This window comes from Felis catus, chromosome A1, assembly GCF_018350175.1.
Source record: "Felis catus isolate Fca126 chromosome A1, F.catus_Fca126_mat1.0, whole genome shotgun sequence".
Taxonomy (NCBI): Eukaryota; Metazoa; Chordata; class Mammalia; order Carnivora; family Felidae; genus Felis; species Felis catus.
Genome location: NC_058368.1, coordinates 54,285,183 through 54,312,048, shown reverse-complemented (window position 1 = coordinate 54,312,048; position 26,866 = coordinate 54,285,183). Strand labels below are relative to the sequence as shown.

The following is a 26,866-nucleotide window of genomic DNA, read 5'->3' as shown; positions in this document are numbered from 1 at the left end:
TTCCGAAAATATCTATGTACTTTTAAAGTCTGGTGGATAAATTGATTATTAAAGGAAAAAGTTCTTCCCACATTAAGCAGATTCCCACAATGCTCCCAGGGAAAGAATGTACCCCTGGGTAATAAGACATACCAAGCTGGGTCAAATCTAGATACACCACATGTCATGGCAGTGACAGTACACATTCAGATGTAGGATGAAAATATTTCATCACTTTCTTACTTTTGAATTAAAATAACATTAACTTTTTGCAATATGCATACTTATAACTGTTGAAAGTATTAAGAATAGTCCATTCTTTTTCTTTATTTACCTAAGTCTGAGACTCACCTTTCAGGAACATTTGCAATAATTTTTTCTAGCAAATATACTTTCAAGTCACAGTAAATACTTTATACTGAACTGAAAATTATTTATCAATATTATTTCCTCTCCTAGGTACAGTCATTCATTTTATAAAAGGGACAATAGTTAAAGAAGAAAATATTCCAAAATTTTCTGGAAGCAGAGAGCCTGATCTCTTTGAGATGAATGATCTCCAAAACTGATACTGTAAATGACACCTTCCCCTTTCTTCTCCTTTCCAACAGAAAGATTCTAACTCTGAAATGCCAGGTTGCGTCTTGGTAATTCTGATGCTGGTGATTCATACAACACCAAAGGCTGTCCTACAACCAGAGTTGAGCTTATCCAAAAAGAGCGCTTTGAGTTTTGGAAAACACAAAGAAAGAGACTCTGTATCAAGACTCTATTACTTCAATGATTAAAGGGAACATTTCTATGAATACCAATATATATTTAGCTTCATAATGAACTGTTTTCTTTTTTCTACTAGGTTTGGCTTCTTAATTATGATGAGTTAAATGATAACAATAGGGGCTCCTGGGTGGTTCCCCTGGTTAAGTGTCCAACTCTTGATTTCGACTCAGGTCATGGTCTCATGATTTCATGAGTCAAGCTCCGCATTGGGTTCTATGCCATTAGCACAGAGCCTGCTTAGGATTTTCTCTCTCTCTCTCTCTCTCTCTCTTTCTCTGCCCCTCCTCTGCTTGCTCTCTCTCTCTCTCTCTCAAAGTAAATAAACTTTAAAAAATGATAACAATAATTACTAATAAAGCAATAATAATAATACCATATGCTAGCATTTTTTAAAACATTTGGCACCATGCACTATTTTAAGTATTCTACATGTGACATCTAATTCTCACTACTACCACATACACTAGTTACTATATTCTCTCCATTCTGCAGATGAGAAATCTGACTGATTAGTTTAGCCAAGTTTCATCAGTCAGGAGCTGGCAGAACTGAGGTTAAAGCTGAAGCCTGACAGATACAGGAGTCCCTCTTCATGTCTTTCTTATTCTGTTTTTAACAATACCCTGATAGACCCACCATTTATTCACTCATGCATCCATTTTTGTTCCTTATCCTTTCTTGGACTACTTTTTTTTATCCCTCCTGCAGATTTATAAGAGATCCTTGGGCATGGGAAACGTAATAATCCTGGATTTACTATTTCATGGATGTTATACTTCATTTTACTTTTTAACAATTAAAACCTTTCAAAAGCAAATGTTCCTTTGAGGTTCACATCACCCCAAAGATTTGGCATCTACCTCATCATTTTCTCCCTGCCGTAATTTGGATACAGTCCTAAGTCATGTAGATGGCTCTTCAAAGACTGAATAGCCTTATAGTTTATTGACCTCTCAACTGGAATGACTTGGTTTTCACTTAACTGCTGCAACCAGCACCATCATCAACCTGAGTTTTCCACCTCAACAACAAACTCCAACATCCTTTTTCTCTTCCACCAATAGTTTTCTGTTGTGCTAAGATTTTTTAACCCTCTCAGCTTGCCAAATATATCTCCTACTCTCACCCCCCTTCCCTATTTTTCAAGTCCATTTGCATCCTTCTTTTTTGATGATCTGTTACTCTGCACCCTTTCACCTTTCTCTTCTTCCAAAGGGTCCCTCTGCAAAACCATCCATGGCTAGGATGCTAGGCTCAGCTCAAAATAAAAAAACAAACTCACCCACACAACTATGTAGATCAGTAGACTATTCCAACAAAAATTTTGTATTATGTATTTTCATCTGGGCTTTCAAAACCACATGGCCATCCGGTTGCATATTCTGAATAAGTTTCCAGTTGTATATTCTGAATAAGTTCCCTCTCCCAGTCTTTTTCATGGTCATTCCAAGCTTTCACACTTACCCTCATGCTGTCTGTCTCAGCACACTCTCACCTCACAGAAGAATATTTCACTTTCATCATCACACAGTCAGAGGTCTTTACCAGCCCACTTCTGCATTCACACTTCCTTACCTTACCCTGTCCCAGAAGAAGGAATATCCAGGCTATTCATGTATCTGCACCTGAAATCTATCCCTTCCAGAAGCTTTACCAATGACCTATCCCATCAGTCCTGTGCACTTAATCTCTACTTTCTATAAATATTCTCTAATCCACTTCCATTAAATTAAAAAAAAAAAAGAACCTTCATGGCTTTCCATACCTTCCTAGATTTTTGCCTCGAAACTTTCATTCCTCTCATAACCAAGTGTTTTAAAAAGCAGCTTCCATCATTGTCCCTACCTCAACCTCCTAAAATCCAGCATGTGACCCTACTTAACAATGAGCTTTAAGTGACAAAATCTGATGCCTCCTCATCCCTGGCCTCCCCTGATGTCCCTGAACTTGGTTAGGTTCTCTACCCTGAACCCTCATTAGGTCCTGTGCTTATATGTCCTTGCATTTAATACAGACCCTCAGAGTTATCTTTTCATATGTGTACTTACTCTTGAATATAAAACACCATCAGTATCTGCTGATATTTTCTTCCAAATAATATCTCTGTCCATTGCCTCATTTTCAGTCCAGTACAATTCAGGTCTTCAGGATTTCTTGTCAGAAGAAACTGATATATTACAATAGATTGTCGTTTCACCTTTAGCACTTCCAGAAAAACTACCCACCAAGTAAACTAATCACACTGAGCAACTGAACATATGCATTTTCATTTACTCCATGTTCCTCAATTTTCTCAGGAAAGCAATGAAAATAACAGAATGATGAACTAAGACAAGACCTAGTAGATATGTCCCAGAGACTAGAGCAAAGACGACTGGAAAAAGAGATACAGAGACATTCCAGGGAAGGCAATATGAAACTTACGGTCCAGTCATCCAGGGTACTGTCAGGCTCTCAGCCTCCTTCTTAAGGGAGCCAAGACAGTCTGTCAGCACAAAGGACATCACAAAGAAGAATGTACCATCATCCAAAGTTTTCCAGATCTGTCAGAGACTTAAAAGAATGACTTAAAAATCCCTGAAATAAAAACAAGGAAGTCCTGAAAAAAAATATTTTGCCGCTTTTTTTGGTTTTTTTCTTCAATAAAAATTTAAAAAGAAACCACAGCGTACTATTGCTTTGATAAATCCTGAGCGTAGCGAGCATCCGACGACTGAATTTGTTTCTGGTGAGCAGAATGCTCCTCTTTCCATCAATAAAAAGCCGCATCCAGTCTTATGAGGCCACTTCCTTCAGATCTTCATTTTATTTGGTCTTGATATCAGGATATAAAGACAGTGTTATCGCAGTTATAATGTCCTTGTAAAATGCATTTTTCTTAGAGTTACTCTGTGTGTTCATTATAGTTCTGTCCCTAAGCAGATATGTGATCTTGGGAAGTCACTTGGAGAAAAAGGATACATGGAGAGTATTGAACCACATGATTTCTAAGGACTCTCCCACCATGAAAGTACAGCATTCCTTTGCATACATCTCTTTTTACAGCATTCAGGGTTAATGAGTGCTATTGAGAGACTATGACCTTGGAGGGAAACCAGCTCATATCAAGACAGCAGTGGCCAATCCCTCCTATACTCTCCCTGGGCCAATGACCCCCTCCCTATTTAAAACCCTGAATATTTACGTCACTGATGAGTGCCTGGATAATTGATACTTTTGCTAGCTACCGAATGCCAAAACTACCAAACGGTAGAGCTGGAAGAGACCCTCAGGCATTATCTAGTCCAATTATGCCCCTCAGACCCCAGTAATGGGGGTATCACTGAGCCAATTTCAGTATTATTCCCAAAGCCCCATAGTAATCCTTCTACATTTGAGGACAATATTATAAAGTTAATCAAGCTAAATTCATGAGTTTAGATATAGAAGACATAGTCCCATAAGATTGTTTTTTTAAATAAGCTGTTATAGTATAACAGACTACATGTAATAAATGCCCGAATTATAAAGACCTATTATTTTGATGATTTTTATTCTAGATTTCACAATTTTTTAATGCTCTGTGTTTAAGAACCAGAGATTATTTTCAAATGATTGACAAGTACTATGGTAAGATTTTTTTTTTTAGAAAGAAAAAAAACCTTAATGTAGCCGAGGAAATCATGTTGTTGTTGTTGGAACAACCATTTGAATATGAGAAGGAAACTCGTGATTGTGTAACTCGAATTTGCAACTGAAGATGCAGAGAATAGGAAGTTGTTCTTCACAGGCAGAACGTTTACAGCACAGAACCACTAGATAAAGGGATAAACTCATAGTTGGCCCTAGTACTGACTGCTGACACAGCTAAAATGAAGTTCCACTCACCAGAGGGACCACCTTCACTGCCTGACATTCGCATGACAAAATCACAGCTGGCCGGGACCATAGGGACATGGAGACCAGGCTCTGACCCCGGGTAGGAACATCTTACCCCATGTCCTTGATAGATGGCCTGCCTAGCTCCAGCAGAAATTCAGAACCTCCGAAAACAGCCCTGCTCACTTCTGGATGTTTCAAAAGGTCAGAAGATTTCACTTAACTTTGAATCAAAATTTCTATCATCAGATCTTTACCTGTTGGGTAGTTTTGTCACACACATCAGAGACCTGAAAAATCTATTCCTTTGATGGGATAACTTTTTACATATTTTGTGACATCTGTTATCAAGCCTTCCCTTCCCAGGACTAAACATTCCTGATTTTTGCAACGATTTCATATTTGGCATAATTTCTAGAATCTTCACAATCTTTATTTTCCCTTGCTAAACAAGTTTACCTTTACAAAACTTGTCAGAAAGCATAGCTTCTCAGAAGAAGTTTGACTAGTTTTTAAATTACATTTGTTCAATTTTAAACAATGTATTTTAACTTTAAACTATGTAGTTGTGTGAATCAGCCTAAAAATGGAACAGATAGGCCTTTTCGGGTTTTAGACATTGTTAGTTCCTATTATAAAAAAAAAAAAAAGCTAAATCTTTTATACAGAAAATGATTCCAAGTAAAACTGATTTTTAAAACATATGGTTTCCCTGTAAGCTTTCATACATTCCACTCATACTTGCAATACAAATAATAAAATAGTTTGGCTTAAATTTAAAAGGCAAGTATACATGAGCACATAAAAAAAGTACAAATTTTTACTGAGGTAGATTAACAAAGCAAACATAAAAATATCTTCCTGTTTAGAAATGCTAAATATTGTAAATATAGTACATTTCCTAAAAATATTTATTAGATGAACGCATCTCATATAATATTCCCTGTGGAACTTTTTAAGGATCTTAACAAAATGTTTCTAAAGTTCATCGAAAAACATGTGGGTAGAAACAAACAAGCATTTAAGAAAAGTGAGCATCCATAGCACCAATTACTAAGAAAATATAAACAAAGGGATCTGTGTCCAGAGTATAAAAATATCAGAATGCATTGTTCTGAAGCAGATTATGTATTGTGTTAGAAAAAATATATGTACATTATGGGTTTTCATCACAAATCAATAGAAACATACACAATTAGTTTAGAACACTATTAGTCTAGAAAATGTTGACCTCTTCTTCATTTCTGGTGGAATTATAAAATTAGCACAATCATTCTAGAGAGAATTTTGACAATATTTATCAACTCTTTTAAAGTATTCTACATTTTTATGCAGAAAATTCCTGTCTAGAACCCATAAGAAAATAATCAGATATCTGCCCCAAGAACAGTATAAAATAAGTTACTTATATAGGGGGGAAAAGGAAAAAATTGATAAGTTCTAATAATAGTGGAAAGAATAAAAGTTATGTGCTATATATTGATCAGCAAACACTAGTTTCTGCAATAACCAACCTCCAGATCCAATGCTGCAAATATAAACAAATTTGTTATGGGTAAGTACAAACCAAGTGATTCTTTTTTTTCTCTTTTTAAAAAATTTTTTTAATGTTTATTTTTAAGAGAAGGAGAGAAAGAGACAGAGTGCAAGTGGGGGAGGGGCAGAGAGAGAGAGAGAGGGAGACACAGACTCTGAAACAGACTCCAGGCTCTGAGCTGTCAGCACAGAGCCCCATGCGGGGCCTGAACTCACAAACCGTGAGATCATGACCTGAGCCTAAGTTGGCCGCTTAACCGACTGAGCTACCCAGGCACCCCATAAACCACATGGTTCTGACCAGTAATGGCTCTTCTCTAATTTGTGATCCAAGGAGCCATGCTCCTTCCAGCTTGTGGCTGTGCCATTTTTAATCCATGGTTTCCAAAGCATTTGAAGTAACATACGTATGAGATATTACATGTCAGTCTTTCTGTTCATGCTCAGTTTGCAGGAACTCATTCATCTAGCCACCTGTAACTGCCAGGGAGTCTGGGAAGGACAGCTGAGTTACATGCCTTGGATGAAAGGAAACTGATGAACAACTAAGCTATAGCACCACAGCCTCCCTTTGGAGCTCCAAATTGTACTTTTCTTTCCAGAGTACACCCACCCTCCCCTCCAGGGAGGCAACCAAAATGCCCATCTTAAGAGTCCAGGATCTCTAAATGCATGGCAGTTCTCTCCATCAGATCTGGAATGAGGTTCCTTGTGGGTTTAGTGACCTATGAATAAAAAGGACCAATTATTTCTTGCCTCACAAATAGATAATTTCAGGGAGAAAAAGAGAGAAGAAAACATAAGAGAAACAGCAATTGCTAATCAATAGCAATTATGAAATCTTCCTGAACAGACTTTTGGGAGGCCCAAAGACTATTTTAAGGCTTAAGTGAAACACTGTTTTTATTTTGCCCAGGTTCATATCCTTCCATCAAATGCCTGTGAGGCTTCTGTTTTCTGCTGTCTAGTCAGTTCCATATACTAATTACTGCATACAAAAGATGTTGTACTTCTCTCTTAGTTGTAAAACCATTTGAAAAAAAAAAAATAGGTGTGGGTCAGAAGATAGCATCCTTAATCAACTCTTCACCACAGAATTGATTTGATTTCATTCCAGTGAAATTTACTCAGCCTATTGTTCAAAGCCCTTTCCGCTCTTCCTTTAGTATCTGGGATGGAGATGTGGTCGCCTTCTAAACAGATAAACTCTTCATATCTGGCCTCTGTTCTTGCCATCTCTGCTTGTACTTCAGTCTAAACTCATGTCCATAACAATAAATTTTAGTGCTTTTTAAAAAAATCAGCTTTATGGAGGTATAATAGACATAAAATTTGTAAGATATTCAGAGTGAACATCATAGTGGTTTGATATACGTATACATTGTGAAAGGATCTCCCCAATCCAGTTAATTAACACATCCATCACCACATATGTTTCCATGTTTTGTTTTCTTTGATGAGAACATTTAAGTTCTACTCTCTTAGCAAATTTTATTTCTATAATACAGTGTTAACTATAGTGTCCGTATTTTACATTCAATCCTCAGAACTTATTCATTTATAGAGCATTTTAAATTTTCTTTTTCTTGCTCTTTTTGTAATCTCCAACCTCTAGTCCTTAATTAATTCAATTCCATTCTTTGTAGTTCAATGTTATGATGGTTACTGCTCTGAATTTTATCTTTTATATGTAGCATCTTATCATGTTTCTTGTTGTCCTGAGTTTTTTTTTTTTTTTTTGGAGCCAAGAGGAAATGAAAGAAAACATTTCCATGTGTCCAAATTGTTGGATATTTTTGTTTGTTTCTAAATATGCTTCTATTTTCTAGTTTTATTATAGTATACTCAACTTACTTGATTTTTATTATTTAATTTTTTTTTAATTTATGTTTGTTTATTTTTGAGAGAGAGAGAGAGAGAGAGAGAGAGAGAGAGAGAGAGAGCACAAGTGGAGGAGGGGCAGAGAGAGAGAGAAATATGATCCAAAGCAGGCTCTGCACTGACAGTAGCAAGCTGGACTCAGAGTTCAAACTCAGGAACCATGAGATCATGACCTGAGCCAAAGTCAGGGGCTTAACTGACTGAGCCACCTGGGTGTCCCTTTATTATTCCAAATTTTAAATGTGTTTATGCTTTTACCTTGGCCTATTGTAAGTTCTTACTTTTGCAAATGTTGTAAGAACACCTTACAAAGAAGATACATTCCCTGTTGGATAAAATGCTTACTACCAGTCTTTATATAAAGATGTTTCATTCACAATTCTTTTCCCTTTGAATTAATATTTCAGTTATTGGGCTTTGTCTCCAGTAATATACTATAAGTTGTTGCATAATTATGTTTTCATTTCCTTTATATGTGTATGATTTGTACCTGGCTAAAGAATTCTTTTTTATGTGTAGTGTTTTTTTAACTTATTTATTTAAATTCAAGTTAGTTAACATACAGTGTAGTATTGGTTTCAGTAGTAGAACCCAGTGATTCATCACTTACTTATAACAGCCAGTGCTCATCCCAACAAGTGCCCTCCTTAATGCCCTTCCTACTTAGGTTTTTAAAAAATTGCCATCTGTGCTGTTTCTAGAGAGATATGTATTAGTTCTTGACATCCAATTTGTTTTAGGCTCAGGTCGTCACCGTTTTTGTTTTTGTTTTTGTTTTTTTAACATTTTTCATTTATTTTTGAGAGACAGAGAGAGGCAGAGCCTGAACGGAGGAGGGGCAGAGAGAGAGAGAGGGAGACACAGAATCCGAAACAGGCTCCAGGCTCTGAGATGTCAGCACAGAGCCCCATCTGAACCCATCAACTGTGAGATCATGACCTGAGCCAAAGTCAGACACTTAACCAACTGAGCCATCCAGGCACTCCAGATTGTCACTGTTTCTAAAAGATATTATATGATTTGATAATGAAGCTATTCCTTAGTTTATTAGAGTTAAGGTTAATTTTCATTTTTTTATCATTTTAGAAATTTCAGGCAGAAGTTCACATAAAAACAACTTCATTCTCTTCCTTTACCAGAACTGCATGGTGTGCTGAGTCTTTGCCTATCTAAAAATATCTTTTTTGTTGCTCTCAGACAGGAAATATTACTTGGACTAACACATATTCTTGAATTACAGTATTATTCTTTTGTACTTAGAATTTCTCATTTTGCCTCTGGTATCTAATTTTGCAAAATCTGAAATGAGCCTTATCTTTGCTTTCAAGTAACCTGTTCCTTTTTGGCTTGAGTACTTGGAGTTCAAGACTCACTCCAGGATGACAGAGGGAAGTATATCAGCTCCAATCATCACATTTCTGCATGGTTCCATAAAACGCAAACATCAGAAAATGAACTTTTTTTGTTGTTATTTATTTTCAAAAAAAATTTCTTTAATTTACATCCAAGTTAGTTAGCATATAATGCAACAATGATTTCAGGGGTAGATTCCTTAATACCCTTTACCCATTTAGCCCATCCGCCCCTCCTACAACCCTCCAGTAACCCTCAGTTTGTTCTCCATATTTAAGAGTCTCTTATGTTTTGTCCCCCTCCCGTTTTTATATTATTTTTGCTTCCCTTCCCTTGTGTTCATCTGTTCTGTGTCTTAAAGTCCTTATTTGAGTGAAGTCATATGATATTTGTCTTTCTCTATTCTTGCTTAGCATAATACCCTCTAGTTCCATCCATATGGCTGCAAATGCCAAGATTTCATTCTTTTTGATTGCTGAGTAATACTCCATTGTATTGCTAGTGCTGCTATAAACAGTGGAGTGCATGTGCCCCTTCGAAACAGCATACCTGTATCCCTTGGATAAATACCTAGTAGTGCAATTGCTGAGTCATAGGGTAGTTCTATTTTTAATTTTTTGAGGAACCTCCATACTGTTTTCCAGAGTGGCTGCACCAGTTTGCATTCCCACCAACACTGCAGAAGAGATCCTCTCTCTCCGCATCCTCGCCAACATCTGTTGTTGCTTGAGTTGTTAAGTTAGCCATTCTGACAGGTGTAAGGTGGTAGGTATCTCATTGTGGTTTTGATTTGTATTTCTCTGATGATGAATGATGTTGGGCATTTTTTCATGTGTCAGTTGGCCATCTGGATGTCTTCTTTGGAGAAATGTCTATTCATGTCTTTTGCCCCTTTCTTCACTGGATTATTTGGTTTTTGGGTGTTGAGGTTGATAAGTTCTTAATTGATTTGGGATACTGACCCTTTATCTGATATGTCGTTTGCAAATATCTTCTCCCATTCTGTCGGTTGCCTTTTAGTTTTGCTGGTTGTTTCCTTCGCTGTGCAGAAGCTTTTTATTTTGATGAGGTCCCAATAGTTCATTTTTTTCCCTTGCCTCTGGAGACATGTTTAGTAAGAAGTTGCTTTGGCCAAGAAGTTACTGTGGCAAAGAGGTTTTTGCCTGCTTTCTCCTCGGAGATTTTGATGGCTTCCTGTCTTACATTGAGGTCTTTCATCCATTTTGAGTTTATTTTTGTGTGTGGTGTAAGAAAGTGGCCCAGGTTCATTTTTCTGCATGTCTCTGTCCAGTTTTCCCAGCATCAGCTGCTGAAGAGACTGTCTTTATTCCATTGGATATTCTTTCCTGCTTTGTCAAAAATTAGTTGTCTGTACATTTGTGGGTCTGAAAATGAACTTTTAATTGGTTCTTTTTTTTTTGCAATTTTTTGAGTAGAGACAAGGTGCTGGAAATATGGGTAATTCCAGATGGAGAATTACATGTCTTCGTGGCCTCATTTCTTTTGTTTTCATGTGTGCGTTTGTGTGTTTCATTCGTGAAGTACTACGCCAGATTTCAGACTGTGCATTACCAGTTCCCTTGCCTGGTGTAGGAGTAGCATTGTCACCCCTAAGATGGAATTCACCTTGTAAAATTTCACTGGAGCCACCCTATTGACTGCTTCTCTCTCTTATGTAGGCCATCTCTTGTGATAGCTTCTGCCACCAAAACTCAGCCTAAATTACTGGGCTGCCACTTGCCATGTTGATAAACCATCCCTCCAGATGTAGGAACTGCTGAGATGGCTTCACCTGTTACTGTCACCTGAGTGATGGCACCTATTATCTTGTTGACCTCCAGTGCTTTTCCCTAGTTTGATCTTATATATGCTGTGTCTGGCTGAAATTCTCAACATGGCTATCAATTTGGTGACTTTTATGATTTTAATCATAAATGCAAGTTGTCCCTTGTTCTAACTATATTTCAGAGGAGAGGAGATGATAAACCACACACTCCGCATGCTCCCACCTTTCCTCATAATTCTTGACTTACAAACTTTAAAAAAATTTTTTAGTGTTTATTTATTTTTGAGAGACAGAGAGAGAAAGAGCACGAGTGGGGAAGGGGCAGAGAGAGAGAGAGGGAGACACAGAATCTGAAGGAGGCTCCCGTCTCCGAGCTGTCAGCACAGAGCCTAATGCGGGGCTTGAACCCACAGACCGTGAGATCCTGACCTGAGCCGAAGTCATGCTCAACCAACTGAGCCACCCAGGCGCCCCATTACAAACTTTGAAAGTAGTAAATACCTAGATCTCTAAAACCTTAGAAAAAGCAAAAATTAGATAGAACCAAAGCAAGTTTTTTCACATGGCAAACACACACTCAGGGTTTCTTTCCTATTCTAACATGAAGGAATGATTGTGAAGCTACAGGAAGCCTGTGTTTTCCCACCCATTGTGCAACTGAACTATTTGTGTTTCTGTAATACATGGTTCAGTTAATTAAATTAATCTATATATCAAAACCTTGGGAGGGAGGGAGGGAGGGAGGGAAGAAAGAGCAAATAGATTGTTTTATTATGAGCATTATATTTGTCTTATTTCCTTTCACAAAGAGAAGGGACATAAGATCACTTAGGCCTAGACAATATCCTGACTTTCAAAAAGATATGGCAAATTCTTGTGAATTTCTAGTACTATTTTATGTATTATCCTTTTTTCAAGTTTAACCTAAACTTTTATTTTACTAATTTTGCTAATAGTTTTCTGCACTTGAACAGCATCCCCATTGCCAATCACTATTCCAAGTATATAACATCATACTAAGAGAGCCCACTGGCTATCAAGACCAGAGATGTAATGAGTCATTTAATTCAAAGACTTTGGACACTTTATAGATGGAATAGGTAATGCCAAAACCACTGACAGTATCTGAAATAGGCTTTTGATTAATGATTTGTGTTAACCAGTCCTGGGTATTTTTAAATGGAATGTAAAAGCGCAGCAAAATAGGAATAAAAGCTAACCAGATGTCACTCTTTCCAGCAACCTACTAATACATGGTTAAGGATGTGTTTTCCATATCTACAGATGAAAGTAAATTAGCTATAATAAGCTGCTAACTGGGCATTAGCTGAGGGTTGGAAGTAGTCCTACCATTTGGAAATTCAAAGATATTTAAATGAATAATACTAAATCTACTACAGCAACTCAGAGCCCAAAAGCAATTTGTATTTTGTTGTTGTACATGTTGATGTAAAAGAAAAGAACATAATGAACTGAAGTTTTCCCCCCAAAGGAACTTGACCTCCTTAGTGGAAAAAGAAAAAAAAAAAAAAAGAAGAAGAAGAAGAAAGATAAAATAAAAAACAGCTGTTTGGCCTAAAGGAAGAAAACAATTCCCTAATGACAAATTTACAATCAAGAGAAAATCGGGTCCAAAGAAATAAAATAAAGACAGCCAATGAGATTGTCTCTAAATTTATATAAAATAGTTTGATTATCAAAGGACAGGAAAGAGAAATGTCTCCAAAGAACCAAACAGTACAGTAACTCTCCAAAAGGAACAAAGAGGAAATGAGAAACAAAATGTATATGCATTTCTGAGCTTTCTTTAAAACGGCCACCAATTCCCATATATCTTTAGCATATACTTAACATAGCTACTACAGGGATGGGCGAAGACTAAGCCCCACTCTAACCACACCACAACCCTCCTGAGACGCAGAGACATCAGATGTATGCTATTACAAGAAACAAACAACATTTCTGAGACAATAAGTAAGTGGAATAAAAAACATAGATTAAAATTATAGACCCTATTTATTTAGCAATTAAATTAAAACCAAAGCACGCGGATGAATTAGAATCAGAAGTGGTAGTGATAGCCGTGTCTGCATTGATCAACTCAGTCCATCCAGGATCTACAAATTGACTTTCTTTTTTTCATATGAAAAAATATATATTATTGCATATTAATGGCACAGATATTTTCAGTTTGCCACTCTTTGCTGTCACAAGAACAGCCTAAAATTCTTAACAGGTGCCAGGTGCCTGTGCCATCTAGGTTACTGTATATGGGTAAGTGCAAATACCAAGTGCCTCACAAACTTGTACATACCTCAAATAGAATCCAGGATTTGAAGATCACTTAAAAGTCTCACAATAAAATCCCAAGACCTTTGTTTAATAAGTGTATTTTATTTTAGTTTGCTTTAGTGTAAAACCCCCAAAGGTAGGGTTCATTTTTCAGTCAACTGATCGAGCTCAGTTCTTTTCGTGGGGGAAGAGAGATTAAACGCGCATAGTGCGAAGATGTGGTATCCTATGGACCTCATCTGTGGTTGTCCGTGTGCCTGTCCTCGAGTCCCGTCATTAACTTTTCCCTTCTCTGGCCACAACATGAAACGGTCATGAGTGTTGTACTTCCTTCGAACCAAAATGAAATTTTGCCAAACTGTGCTATCACAGGAGTAACTTGAAGGCATATGTGAGCCAAAGGCTGCAAACTTTTGAGATGATTTTCTCTCACAAGGCATGAATTTTTCTTTTTTTAGTTAGAGAATAATTCCTACTTGTTAGGATTTCCTTTAATTATCTTGTAATGCTTTTAACGGTATACCCACCGCTTGGTGCTCCATAAAGATATTTACACATATACAATAAAAAGCCCATATATAGGAATTTTTGAATTGACATAGCATCAAAAATGGGGACATAGGTAATTAATGATAAGACAACATTAAAAAAATACTGTCAAATATCCATGTTATCCCCAGTGGCAGTAAATGATTTCTGTATAATAACATGTACACGAAATGAATAATAACTGGGCCATGTATTTAAGCATATGTTTATACCAAAAAGAAAGAGAATAATGATAATTGCATCTCAAATCAATAGAAGAAAAGAATCACAGATGTTATGGCTCCTAACCACAGGAGGCAGGAGCCCTGAGCAAGGAAACTCTCTGGTGGCTGGAACTGCTGAACACACATCAGAAACAAAGAGACACAAGCAGGATGGGAATTCTGGATTGCCAGGAGAGGCAAAGCAAGCCTCCAAATTGAAAACTCACAGAATTTTCTCCATTCGCTTTACCCGAAATTTAAATTACGTATTACACAATTGTGTGGTCTTTCAGACCAGATTAGAGGGAAAATAGCAAACAAGTTTTTGAGGCAATGGAAAGAAATTTGCTTTTCTTTCATGGGACTAATCATAGTTTTTGTGCATAAACGTGAAAACCCGGAGAAGAGAGCTGTCTAGGGGCTGATACAGATGGTGCATGTAGAAGAGGTTGTATCTGTATGAGAATCTCAACGGCAAACCTGACCACACTCATAAGGAAAGAGCCACAACTGCAGTATGTTGTATACATGGCTCTTCCAGCCCACATTCTGCCAGCCACAGAATGGATGCCATCCAGAAGTGGATGAGGAACACCCTCTGAAATATGAAAAACCAGGGAACGACAAGGAGATTTACTAAATGTTCTTACATATATTCAGATTTCTGTGTTTTGAAGATACCAATTCCAAAATGTTTCCCATAGAATTTATGCAGCAGATCTGTTGCATTTACTCAGGAATAATTCATTTATTTTCCTATGTTTATTAATCAAATATGTATTGCAGATATGTATATGTAAGTATGCACATACAACCTCAGAGCAGCATAAAATGAGCAATGTAACACTGAGCTGATATGATTCCAGCTAAAAGTGAAAACAATTTGACGTTTTACTGTTTCCCACCCTCATTCTCAATGAACACCAAATGTTCCTTATGTATTTTTTAATCCTGAAAATAGCTTACTAGCCTACCTTTTCCCCTCTTTGTTTCTTTACACATCATGTAATTGCATATAATTATAACAAATCCTTAACAGATTTAAGAGGATTTCATTGTATTTTGAACTGAACTGACTTTAAGAGGAATCCAGTTTGTTTCCCCTCCCTGAGGTAATGTAAGTGGATTTTATAAAGACTTCGGTATTTTGTTTTAACTGAATAAAATAGTTGTTTCTGAAAAAACTAATATAATCTTGAACTTTGTCAATTGAATATGACATCTAAAAAAAGGAAGCTAAGAATCTCTCTCTACTCTGCTTAGATCATTGTTGAAATTATGTCCATTCTGGAGACTGTGCTTTCAGAAAGACATCACTGAATTTTGAGTTTTTCCAGGAAACGGTGATATATTTGATAAGGAAATTCAAAATTATGCTCAAGGGGAACCATTGGTTGAGCTACCCTGATGGACCTGGTAGACCTAACTATTTTTTCTATGAATAAATTCAAGTTAGGTTATGAATAATATTCTTATATAATATACTTAAAGTACATCATCAAAGTGAGAAGTTCCATGACTCCTCATTCAAGTTTATAAGTCAAAATCCGATGACTTAATAAACCAAACATGAATTTATAATTTAATTAGAACACAGAGCTAAAATGCACATTTTAGCCTCACTTATTTTTGGCAGGAATTATTATTTTTTTCTTCCATCTATAAAAAACCAAATTTTGACACTCTTATTAGAGAAAATTGAACTTTTTACAGGAGCTCAGTTTTCCATACTCTGTGGATGCCCAGATTTTACAAAGCAAAATCTATTTTTAGAATATAATTAGAAGAAAGGAATTTTTTCATAAAGGTTAAAAATATTTAAATATTTCCAGGAAGGTGTATGACATCGGGGTTGGAGCAGTGATAGATTTGAGGGATCTTACCCGGGAACAAACAGGACTTGGATATGGATGTGTGATAAGAAGGAGGAATGTCAAAGAAGACACCCCTCCCCTGTTGTTTAAAAACTACAGTGAAGGAACTGATGTTTTCAGAATTACAGCATTCCACCAGAACCATTTAATATATCTAGTTGAAACATTTCCTAAAGTTTCAATGGGAGGACTTGCCATTCCAGGAAACCACATTTATTTTTTCCTCTGTGCCACATCTTTGCCATGCTTTTTCCCCAGCAGAACATATAGCCCCTTTGCTTAAAAATCCACCCTTTCCTCCCTAGCTTGAATTCTACCTTCTTGGAGACATACCTCAGGTATGCTGCAATTTATTAATCCACCTTCAAATTCTTTCCATATAGACCTACTGTTCTCTCCTCATCTTTGCGACAGTTGCTTCACTTTGGAGGTCTTAATCAATATTCCCTTTTCTTTATCCCATATGCTAACATGATAATTATTTCTTCCCTTCATTTAGTTGCCTGAATGTTTATCTAACCTTTTTTTACCTGTGTGGGTGAACTAAGTATAAAACCATTTATGCCATATCCCTTTGATTAAATACTTTTCTTTGTTTCACTTTATTTTTTCTATTTTTCTTCAGAAGCTTTCATTACCACAAGTAAGTAAGTAATAGAATGAATATTGCCCAAGAAAATGTTCTAATGCCTTTGGGGGGGGGGGCCCGTATTATATAAAAAAATATCCTAAGTTTTTACCAAAAATATCCATAGCCTTGTGCAAATTTAAAGTCAACACTGGGTAACTTTTTGTATTCATTACATTTCTCATAGGTTGTATTTAATTTATTCTATGATGCCTAAATTTGTTCCAGAGCAATTCCAAACAAAAACAAATGCCTCAGAACAACTGAATAGAACATATACCCTCCCCCCCCCAAAAAAATCCTTTAAAATTAAGAAAAGAAGAACAAAACAAATCTGGGGTGTTTATGTGACAGGCCTAATTTTATTTCTTTAGAAATTTCCCTCATTTACCCAGGAATGCTTACGTTGATTAATAGGGTATTTTTCATTTTTAATTTCAACTCATGAGAATGTCTGAAATGGGAATTTAGGAGTTATCAGTTGTCCCACATGACAATCCAAATGAGGAGCTAGTGTGAGTAGACTTTGGGAGGAAGTCCTAGCAAATGTCCACTTACCTCTGCTGAGTCATGGGCCAACCAATGGCACAGCGAGTGACTTCTCAAGGCAATATTTTTTGTCCTGAAAAACAGAAGAATGACACAAAATTTTATGTTTTACCATTTCCCTGCAAGTTTTATCTTTTCCTGTCCCAGAACTGATGAGAAATTTTTTTTCTTTTAAAAGGAAAGTAGAAAAAGAGGAAGGAACTACTCCATTTAGAGATAAGAAATGTTACATTACAAAAACAGAAAGAACAAGGAGATTAAAAAGAAGATTGCAATGGAGGGTTCAAAAGAACTTCACTTCAATATGGGCCAAGCCCTGTTTGCTATTTTCATCCTAGCTTGATTAGCAGGACAAATCATTCCTGTTAGTAAAATAAATTCACTCGGAACTAATTGCCTAAGGTCTCACTGTAGCAAAAATCTTTCTCTGGGAACATTTGCTAATGCCTACGTTAAAGCTATTTCTATCATAACTTCTTTTAAAGTAAAACATATAAACTACATTCTCTTACTGAATGCATTCATTGTAAAGCCAGAACTCCGTGATTATTTGTATAACCTATGTTCTATTGTCATTGCAAACATTAGCTTATTAGGTGTTTATAGATTTATTTCCTAAAAACGAAAGGTAGGCTTGTGAAAAATCACAGAGTAGCAAGTTTTCTATAAACTGACAAACTATTGCAAATGGAGGAGTAATGCTCTGGAATTGAAAAACAATGCAGATATTTGGAAATGTTTAAAACTATAATGAAACATGCAATATCATCTTTTAAATGTTAGAAAAAAATGAATGAATGAATAAATGAATGAATCCTTTAGGAACTGGATCTTTGAGAAATCGTACAGGTGGCTTTTTAGACTGTTCTTATAGAAATTATAAATCAAACTGGAGCAAGCCCTAAAAATATTGTCTTTAGTTTTCTAAGGATCATAAGTCCAATTAGAGACCAAATACCAGTTCCAGAACATTTCTTGTTCTGTCTTTAGCAGAGACATAGAATTAATTGTTCCTTCATGCTTATAAAGCCCAGGTCTTCATCTTTTAATCTCTTTTTGTATTAGTATTCTCTCAATTTTTCTTCTAAATAAGTTAAAGCATTATATATTTGTCCCTATTGTGAATCTTCCCATCATCCAAATGGGTAAGGAATGTGATAAAAGATCAAAGTGACTTACTTCACTTAGCATAATACCCTCTACATCCATCCATGTTGTCCCAAATGGCAAGATCTCATCCTTTTTTTTAATGGATGCGTAGTATTCCTGTGTGTGTGTGTGTGTGTGTGTGTGTGTGTGTGTGTGTGTGTGTGTATACCACATCTTCTTTTTCCATTTATCTTTTTATAGGTACTGCGATTGTTTTCACATCTTGGCTTTTATAAATAATGCTGCAATAAACATAGGGGAGCATGTATCTTTTCTAATTAGTATATTTGTTTTCTTTGGGTAAATACCCATTAGGCTACTTCTATGGCTTTGATAACCATCTATATGCTGAAAACTCATTAATCTACATCAATTGCCTCAAATTTTCTCCTGAGCTCCAGATCTCTACTTTTAACTGCAAATAACCTATCTATTCCACAGGCATCTCAAAATCAATTTGTCTAAATGTATACGTATTATCATTTTGGGGAACAAATTTTCAAAATGGACTTGTATGGTTGGTATTCAATCTCATCTCTTAGTAACTTGTAAAAGTCAGATACCAATTGGTAGACGGATTTTGCACATTAGAATTTAGTAAAAGCCAAACTATTTATTGAAAATGTCTTTCATCTCCTTATTTGTTATCATTCCAAATCTTAATAGAGATGCTAAATTAAATTTAAATTAAACTTTCATTTCTTTATTAATTAATGGATTGGTTTGCTATTGTTATTCCTGCTCAGACCCTTTCCCTAATAAAGATTGATTGACGCAGGCTTCCACCTTGAGATCTGAAATCAGTTTACTCGTAGCTTCCTGGAACAGACCCAGAGTTGTCTTTATTCACTTGACATAAATAGCTGTGTGTGACAGTAGCTGTGTGATTTATGATGGTCTAGTGCTAATTTACTAATGGAATTGGATGGGTGGATTTAACTTTCCCACGAAAACATTAAGTCTGATCTAAGCCAAGCACACTATAATCTCATATCACCAATCCATATTTCAAACCATACCTTTTACCAACATCACAGTTTGGATAAATGCTATTCAAAGCAACACCCTAAAGTGAATAATTAGAATGGTGGCTCTGTGGTGGTGAGGTCATTTTAATTTCAGTTTTTTCTATCTGATTATTTCATAGGCATTTATAGGATGTTTATAGCTGAAAATAAGCTGATTTTCATTACTTCTTTCTTTTCATGTAAATAGATATGGATATATAGATATTGATGTGGAGATATGGATATGGACACAGATGTAGATAGACATAAATATAGATATTATATAGATATAGATGATATAGAAAGGTATAGACATAGATTTGAGATAGAGAGATAGAAATATAGGTAAAGAAATACATATAATGCTGGATTTTTTTCTTTTCATCAATTTCAGTAAACTGTCATAGTGTTTAATGGTATACTTATAATTACTGGCATGCTTAAGTGTTTCTTAGTATTAATATTTAAAAACATTGGTCCTTTGAGAATTCTTTTTTTTAAAATTTATGATATTGTTAAAAATAAGGAAACAGTGTAGAAGATCTCAATCCAAAATCTTATGTGAAATTTTCACTTTTGAGGCCATGGTTTCTAAAACTAATACTTTTTTTCTTTTTTTAATGTGGCCCAGGTCTTAAATTTGTAGCACCAAGATTGTTTGGCTTTTCCTACAGAAATAGTAAGGAAAACCTGAAGTTCCTTTTTGTAATATTCACTTAACACAGAAAGAGATGCATATATACTTAGTAACCTGGACTTTTAGAACAGCTCATTAGTGCCATTTAGCATGTAATAGATATTTTGGCTAAAGAAGTTTATGGGTTTTACAAATAATTTCTTCCTCCCACACACCAAATTTAACAGTTTTATAGCCTTTTACAACTTCCACCCCATTCATGCACCTCGTCATTATACCAAGAGCCAAATTTTAATGATTTTTGTTGCCTCTAGCACCAAATACATGTTCAGAAGTGATGCACCCTAAACTCTGATTAAATGCCAAACTTTACTGATGAAAAACAGGTCCACTGAGTAAGTAATAATGATGAGTGAGATTTCATGCTGTTTTATTGCCAACAGACCATCAGAAACGGAGTTCAGTTCATATAAAAACAGGCCTCTACCAAACAAGTCAGGATGGCTGGCAGCCTTGGTAAACATGTAAATGAACTTGATAACCCTCCCTATTTGGAGAATTCATGTAAAACACTCTCTTGCTTGCTTTATTTGGCTTGGTTTAAAATGTCAAGGGATTTGCAGTGGGGCCATTAGCTTCTAAACTCTTAAATTAACTAAATGTGTATTATGATAGCTGACCAGGACCTGAAGTACAATATGCAATGACTCTTGAGGAAACCTGAGAAACACAACAAAACCTAATGTTTTACCAAGAATAATGTATAAGGTAACTAAATATGTAATAATGGAAACATTATTACTTGGCACTACCTAAAGAATTAGCTTCATGAAGAATTGTATCTTGTTGTAATTAACAAGATACAATGATGTGAACGGAATAATAATACATATTTACTGATCACCCAGTATTTGCTAGACCCAGTACTATATTCTCTGCATATATGAATTCATATAACCCTTACAATATTTTAGTATAAAGAGGATTACTCCTGTTTTACAGATATGAATACCGAAGATCAGGGAAATTAACTACCTTGCTCAAGCTCACATATGAGCTTTGGATTTAGATCTAGAGTTCAAACCCTGATATATTGGATCCGAACTCTTCTCACTACACAACATATAACACACAGTGTGCACACACACACGTTTGATATTTCATTCATTCAGTTTTAAACTTAAATTGTCATATTAATCTCTGAGTCTTTTAGAACCAAATTCCTACACTCTATTGTAAATGAAGGACAAATGGGTGAAACTTCAGTGATTTATAAGCCAATTACTGAAAGATTACCATGTATGATATACACACATATAGTTGTCCCTTCAAGGCTGAGATCGTTCTAGACAAAATGAGACAACGAAGTTTTGAGTTTGAGGCCCTCCGAAGTTTATTTCACACGTTCGCACTACTTATCCTCCAGAAAGTGCTTGTCCTTTTTCAGTCTAATGACTGTCAAAATGTCCTTTATTATAACCCAATCCCACAAGGTTGGACAATGGCCCAGATTTGCTAATGTCTTTATGTAGGTTTCCAACAACACATTCTACATCTCATTCTCTGTATGTCATTCTCTCATGTCTTCATAGGAGGTTTTTCCTATCTATTAAAATTCATGAGATTTCTATTTTCCCCAGTGAGAGGAAGGTCTTTTACCTTAATAAGACTTTTTCTGAGTGTTCGACCAAACTAATAATAATTGCAAACACGTCGGTCAGTGATTTCCCTTGCCTAAAAACCTGATCTTTCCTCTGCTATCAAATGCATTTTGTAATTTCCAAATTTTGTCTATCCCTTGCTTCTAACCAGCTCTTATATTTAATGCCCGAGTGATGCTGATTTAGCTTTACCTCTAATATTCACAATTTTGACTCATCAAGTGCATGTGAGTGCACGCACATGCGCACACATGCACCTCTGGATGCCTTCTTACACAAACAACCTCTTTTGCCTCCTGGGTACTAAACTGAGTCGGAAAGCTGGCCTCACACTGCCATGACTACTCAGCTCATTCTACAATTTCTGTTAAATTTCACTGCACCTCAATAAAGCAGCAAAAATCAACATGACATTTTTATAAAAGTTAAATATTTTGCAAAATAATATCTTTTTTTGAAATGGCTATTCAGATTTTTTATCATTTCACAAAGATAAACAATGGCATCAAATCTGTGTCCTAGAAAAATAAATTAGTAAGGTAATTTGATTACTGGATCTTTGGTTCCAGAATAAAGAACATCTTTGATTCACTCAATTTTAATTATTTTGTACCGTACTTTAAATATACACCTAGGGGTGCCTGAGTGGCTCATTCGGTTAAGCATCTGACTCTTGGTGTAAGTTCAGGTTATGACCTCATGGCTCATGAGTTCGATCCCATATCAGGCTCTGTGCTGGCAGTGTGGAGTCTGCTTAGAATTCTCTCTTCCCTCTCTCTCTCTGCCTCCACCCCTCAAAATAAGTAAGTATTTAAATAAATAAACACCTAAAAGAAATTATTTGAACATAATCTATTCCTAAATGCAAGCACTATGAACAGAATTGATCAGTATTGTTAATAAAGTAAGTGAAAGTTAATACTGCTATAGCTAGTTAGTTTATTACATAATTTCTAGTTGGAGAAAAGCTAATTAACATACTTGAAATATGAAAAAATACTTAAGTGAACATGCTCAAAATTGGAATTAAAAAATATGAGTTTTAGCTTTTGGGAGAAATCAGAAAGAACAGGAAATAAAAAGTGAGAATAACAGCAGTAAAGAATTAATTATAAAATAGTATCACAGTACTATTTTGATGAAAAAATAAAATAAGATGGAAATGAGGTAAAACAAAATGCCAGTAGTAGAACAAAATAAAAGTGATAATATTAAAAAACGAGGTATTTAAAACAAACCTTTGAAACTCAGAAGGTATTAATTTTTTGCTTTCAAAACTGCTAGGCAGCAAATAAAAGTATTTTACTTCAAAAGATTCTCAGTTCAAAGGAAAAACATGAACATAGATCCAAAACATAGAAAAGTGAAAATATAATAAAGATTTTATTAGTCTTATCACTACTGATAAGAAAAAACTTACGACAAATGTGACAATAAGAGAATCTTGGGTATAAAATTTACTTGAGTTGAGAGTAATTGAGTTATCAGAATGAATACAGATTAGTAAAATAATTGCCCCTTGCTTTAAAAGTTTATTAATTTTCAATAAAATTAATTTTCAGGAATTAAAAATTTTGGACCAGAATAGCCCTGCTATTTCTTCATATCTATTGTGTCCCTGAATGGAGTAACCAAGGACTGCTCTAAGTGGGGAAATATTAAAGGTTCTGAATTCTAAGAAACCTGGTTCATTAGGAAGAAGCATTGCTGTCTTTCATGAATCAAAATCAATCTTTAAGATGTTCCTACTGTAGTTGCTAGAGGAAAACCAAGGAAGTCTACAATTGTGCCCTGTTTTCAAGGGGCTAATAACCAGAGTTAGCACATGGTGTGGAAAATCACACATCGCACAATAAGGGAAAGTAAAAATAAGAATTACTGAAGTCTTGGGCGCCTGGGTGGCTCAGGCAGTTAAGTGTCTGACTTCGGCTCAGGTCATGATCTCACAGTTTGTGGGTTTGAGCCCCACGTCGGGCTCTGTGCTGACAGCTCTGGAGCCTGCTTCATATTCTATGTCTCCCTCTCTCTCTGCTCCTGCCCTGCTCATCCTCTGTCTCTGTCTCTCAAAAATAAATAAATGTTCAAAAAAAATATTCAAGAATTACATGAAGTCCAAGGATGGGCTTCAAAGCAAAATGATCAGAAAATGTTTTTTTTTACTATTTGGATTTGAACTTGACTTTGAAAATATGCATAAATTAAGGTAAAAAAAATAAAATCAAGAAAGAATAAATAAAATGTGTAATGATACAGATATAGCAATACCCAGTCTCATGGAATAGTGAGGACCAGCACCAAGGCTTCATTTCGGAAACAGTAGAAAATAGGGTGGTCATAAGATAGAGATGGATTATGAAGAGTTTTAAAGGAAATATAGCATTTTTACTATTATTACTTATAGCAATAACCATGTAGTTTCCCCATGCCCATTTTTCCCTCTTCAGGGTGATGGAAGAGAACCAGATAGACCCTGTGTGTGCACAAAAAGGATTTCTTACACCACAGAAGAGGAAGCCCAAAACTTTAAGTTTGGAAGCTTGTTTAGGCTACCTAGTGCCCTCTCCCCTCTTATGAAAGGAAAAGAAACCTTTGCTCCCTAATGTTTTCTAATTCTTTGGAATGTGAACAGATAGCCCCAGGTTTTAGATGGAGTTTACCCCCTTGGAAAAGCAAGCCCATTTAGAAATAAATCCCCAGCTCTCTCCAAAGCTTTCTAATTATCTATTCGGTCATCTTTTACTTTCTTTACCCCAGCTTCCAGTTGTCTTTGCTCAGAAATCCCTAAATGTGCAGAAACATGAAAATACGCCCTTCCTAACATCAGGTAGGTCTGAGTTTGAATCACACATCTGTAATTTACCGAGTGCTTTTGCACAGTGATTTAATATTTTTGAGACTCAGTTATCTCAATTGTAAAATACAAACAAGATTTTTAAAGATGTAACTTCAAAGTTCTTGTAATGGGACAATGTACATAAAGAACTAAAAATATTGTCTGGCCCTGTAGTAAGAGCTTAAGTCATGGTAGCTATAATTATTTGCCTTTTGAATTCCAGAAAGAAGCATCGAAATTTTCTATATTGGAAATACGAGGGTATTTAAAAATTGATAAGCTTGAGGCTGAAAATGGTGTCTAAGCATCATCATTAAGAGTAAAGTCTTTGAGGGGCGCCTGGGTGGCTCAGTCGATTGGGCGTCTGACTTCGGCTCAGGTAATGATCTCGCATTCCATGAGTTCGAGCCCCTCTGTGCTGACAGCTCAGAGCCTGGAGCCTGTTTCAGATTCTGTGTCTCCCTCTCTCTCTGACCTTCCCCCATTCATGTTCTGTCTCTCTCTGTCTCAAAAATGAATAAACGTTAAAAAAAATTTTTTTTTAAAAAAGTAAAGTCTTTGAGATGATCTAGTCCTGGGCTTGGGTTTGAATCCTGGCTCTGCCATTTACTGACCATGTAACCTTGAAGGAAGACTTGGAGGTATCTCTCCGTCTTCGAAGCTTTATTTTCTTCACATTTAAAAGGTTGACAGTGATACTTCACTGGATTGCTACAAAAATTAAGTGAGATAGCACACAAAACGCATAAAACTTGGTGTATATTAAGCTCTCAGTATATGTTAATCATTCTGTAATTGTTTTAATTGTTACTATTATTACCATGGGACTCCTAGGGAGGTGGGTTTAGAAGTAAAATTTAGTCAAGAGGATAGCCAGTGCGTTCTTGGAGGGGTGCAAGGGTGAGAGCTCAGAATTCTTATGGAAACAGAGGGCACTAAGCCGGTCTAGAGCTGTGAGGGACGTTCTGAATGTCTCTACTTGCATTTACTTCAGTAAAGGACCTCAGAGTTTATAAAGAACATGCTCAATTGTCTTTTCCCGAAAGGAAGTGGTCTAAGCTTAGTCATGGTAGAGGGTTGACCAGTAAACTACCACATTTTTAGATTAATGGAACGGATGGCAGAGAAGAGGGCAACATGCTTAACTCAAGTGGAAAAGAGTAAACAAAGAAAGAGCTGGAGAATTTTTTGTCCTATTTTGTGAAATCGTCATATATTCCACTATTTTCTGAACACAAAGAAATGAATCAAGGATCATGAATATCGACAAAATATGAATAACCTAAAAGAATTGAATGCTTTATATGTGCTTTGTTATTTGCTTTATTATAATAATGTTGAAAATAAAACAAACAGGACACATATGGCTTTTTAAAACCAGTGGATGTCATACATGCCAAATATTTTGTTATGAATATGAGTCTCAGAATCCTTACAAATAAAGGAATTTTATATAGTAATAAAATGGGAAGATCAGAAAAACCCTCATCAATGCTAGAGGAGGGAGGCAAGAGACAACTTGAAGGTAGCAATGGAGAAGACAATATGGCTTATAATGATTATTCCCATTTATTACCAACAATAGCCTTGAAAACCATTTTTCCCAGTAGAGCCTACTATTTTTTAATCTGTGTTAAGTACAGGCTTTGGTAAACACAGGAACCCACAAATGGATGGTTTAAAATGGTACTTTCCCGCAAGTCTCCTGGAGAATCGTTTTCTAACAGCTAGAATGCTTCTTTGTCTTAGAGCCTTTTATTTTAAATTAAATTGAGAACAAATTGCACATTACCTCTTCATGGTATTTCTGCACTTAAGGCACCAGGAAATTCTATAATATGATTCCTTTCCAAGGAAGTTAAATAGAACCCCTATTTCAACAGTCATACAAATTTCTGTACCATTTGTAAAATTGATTCTGACCTTATCAGCAGCAATCATGTTCTTCAGATTTGGATCAGTAAATTCAATTTGTAATGCCATTGAAGAGTTTACACTGACCTTTCATAAGCCCTGCCTTTTGATTTTACAACTGGGGGGAGGGAGATGCACACATGTGCGCACACACACACACACACACACACACACACACACACATTATACACATATGTCTATGCTATATGTTAATACCTACTAGGGCCTCATATTTGATTTGTATACAACTTATCCTCTGACCTCTTGCTATTCTTCTACTCTGTTTTCTCTTTTACTAGTTTTTTTATCTTAGTTTTACATATATTTTTAGAAGTCACTTTATTTGGGACTCCAAACAAATTAACAACAAGGACTTAACATCACTAAAAAAAACTCA

General features: G+C 35.8%; 1 long non-coding RNA gene across 1 annotated transcript in view; it reads right to left on the bottom strand.

Moving 5' to 3' along the window:
* The window catches only part of LOC111560110, a 273,609-nt gene that overhangs the window by 139,378 nt on the left and 107,365 nt on the right, over positions 1–26,866 (bottom strand). Inside the window, exon 4 of the long non-coding RNA XR_002741673.2 lies at positions 17,278–17,341. This is a non-coding gene — a long non-coding RNA (uncharacterized LOC111560110). The remainder of the gene's footprint in view (positions 1–17,277; positions 17,342–26,866) is intronic.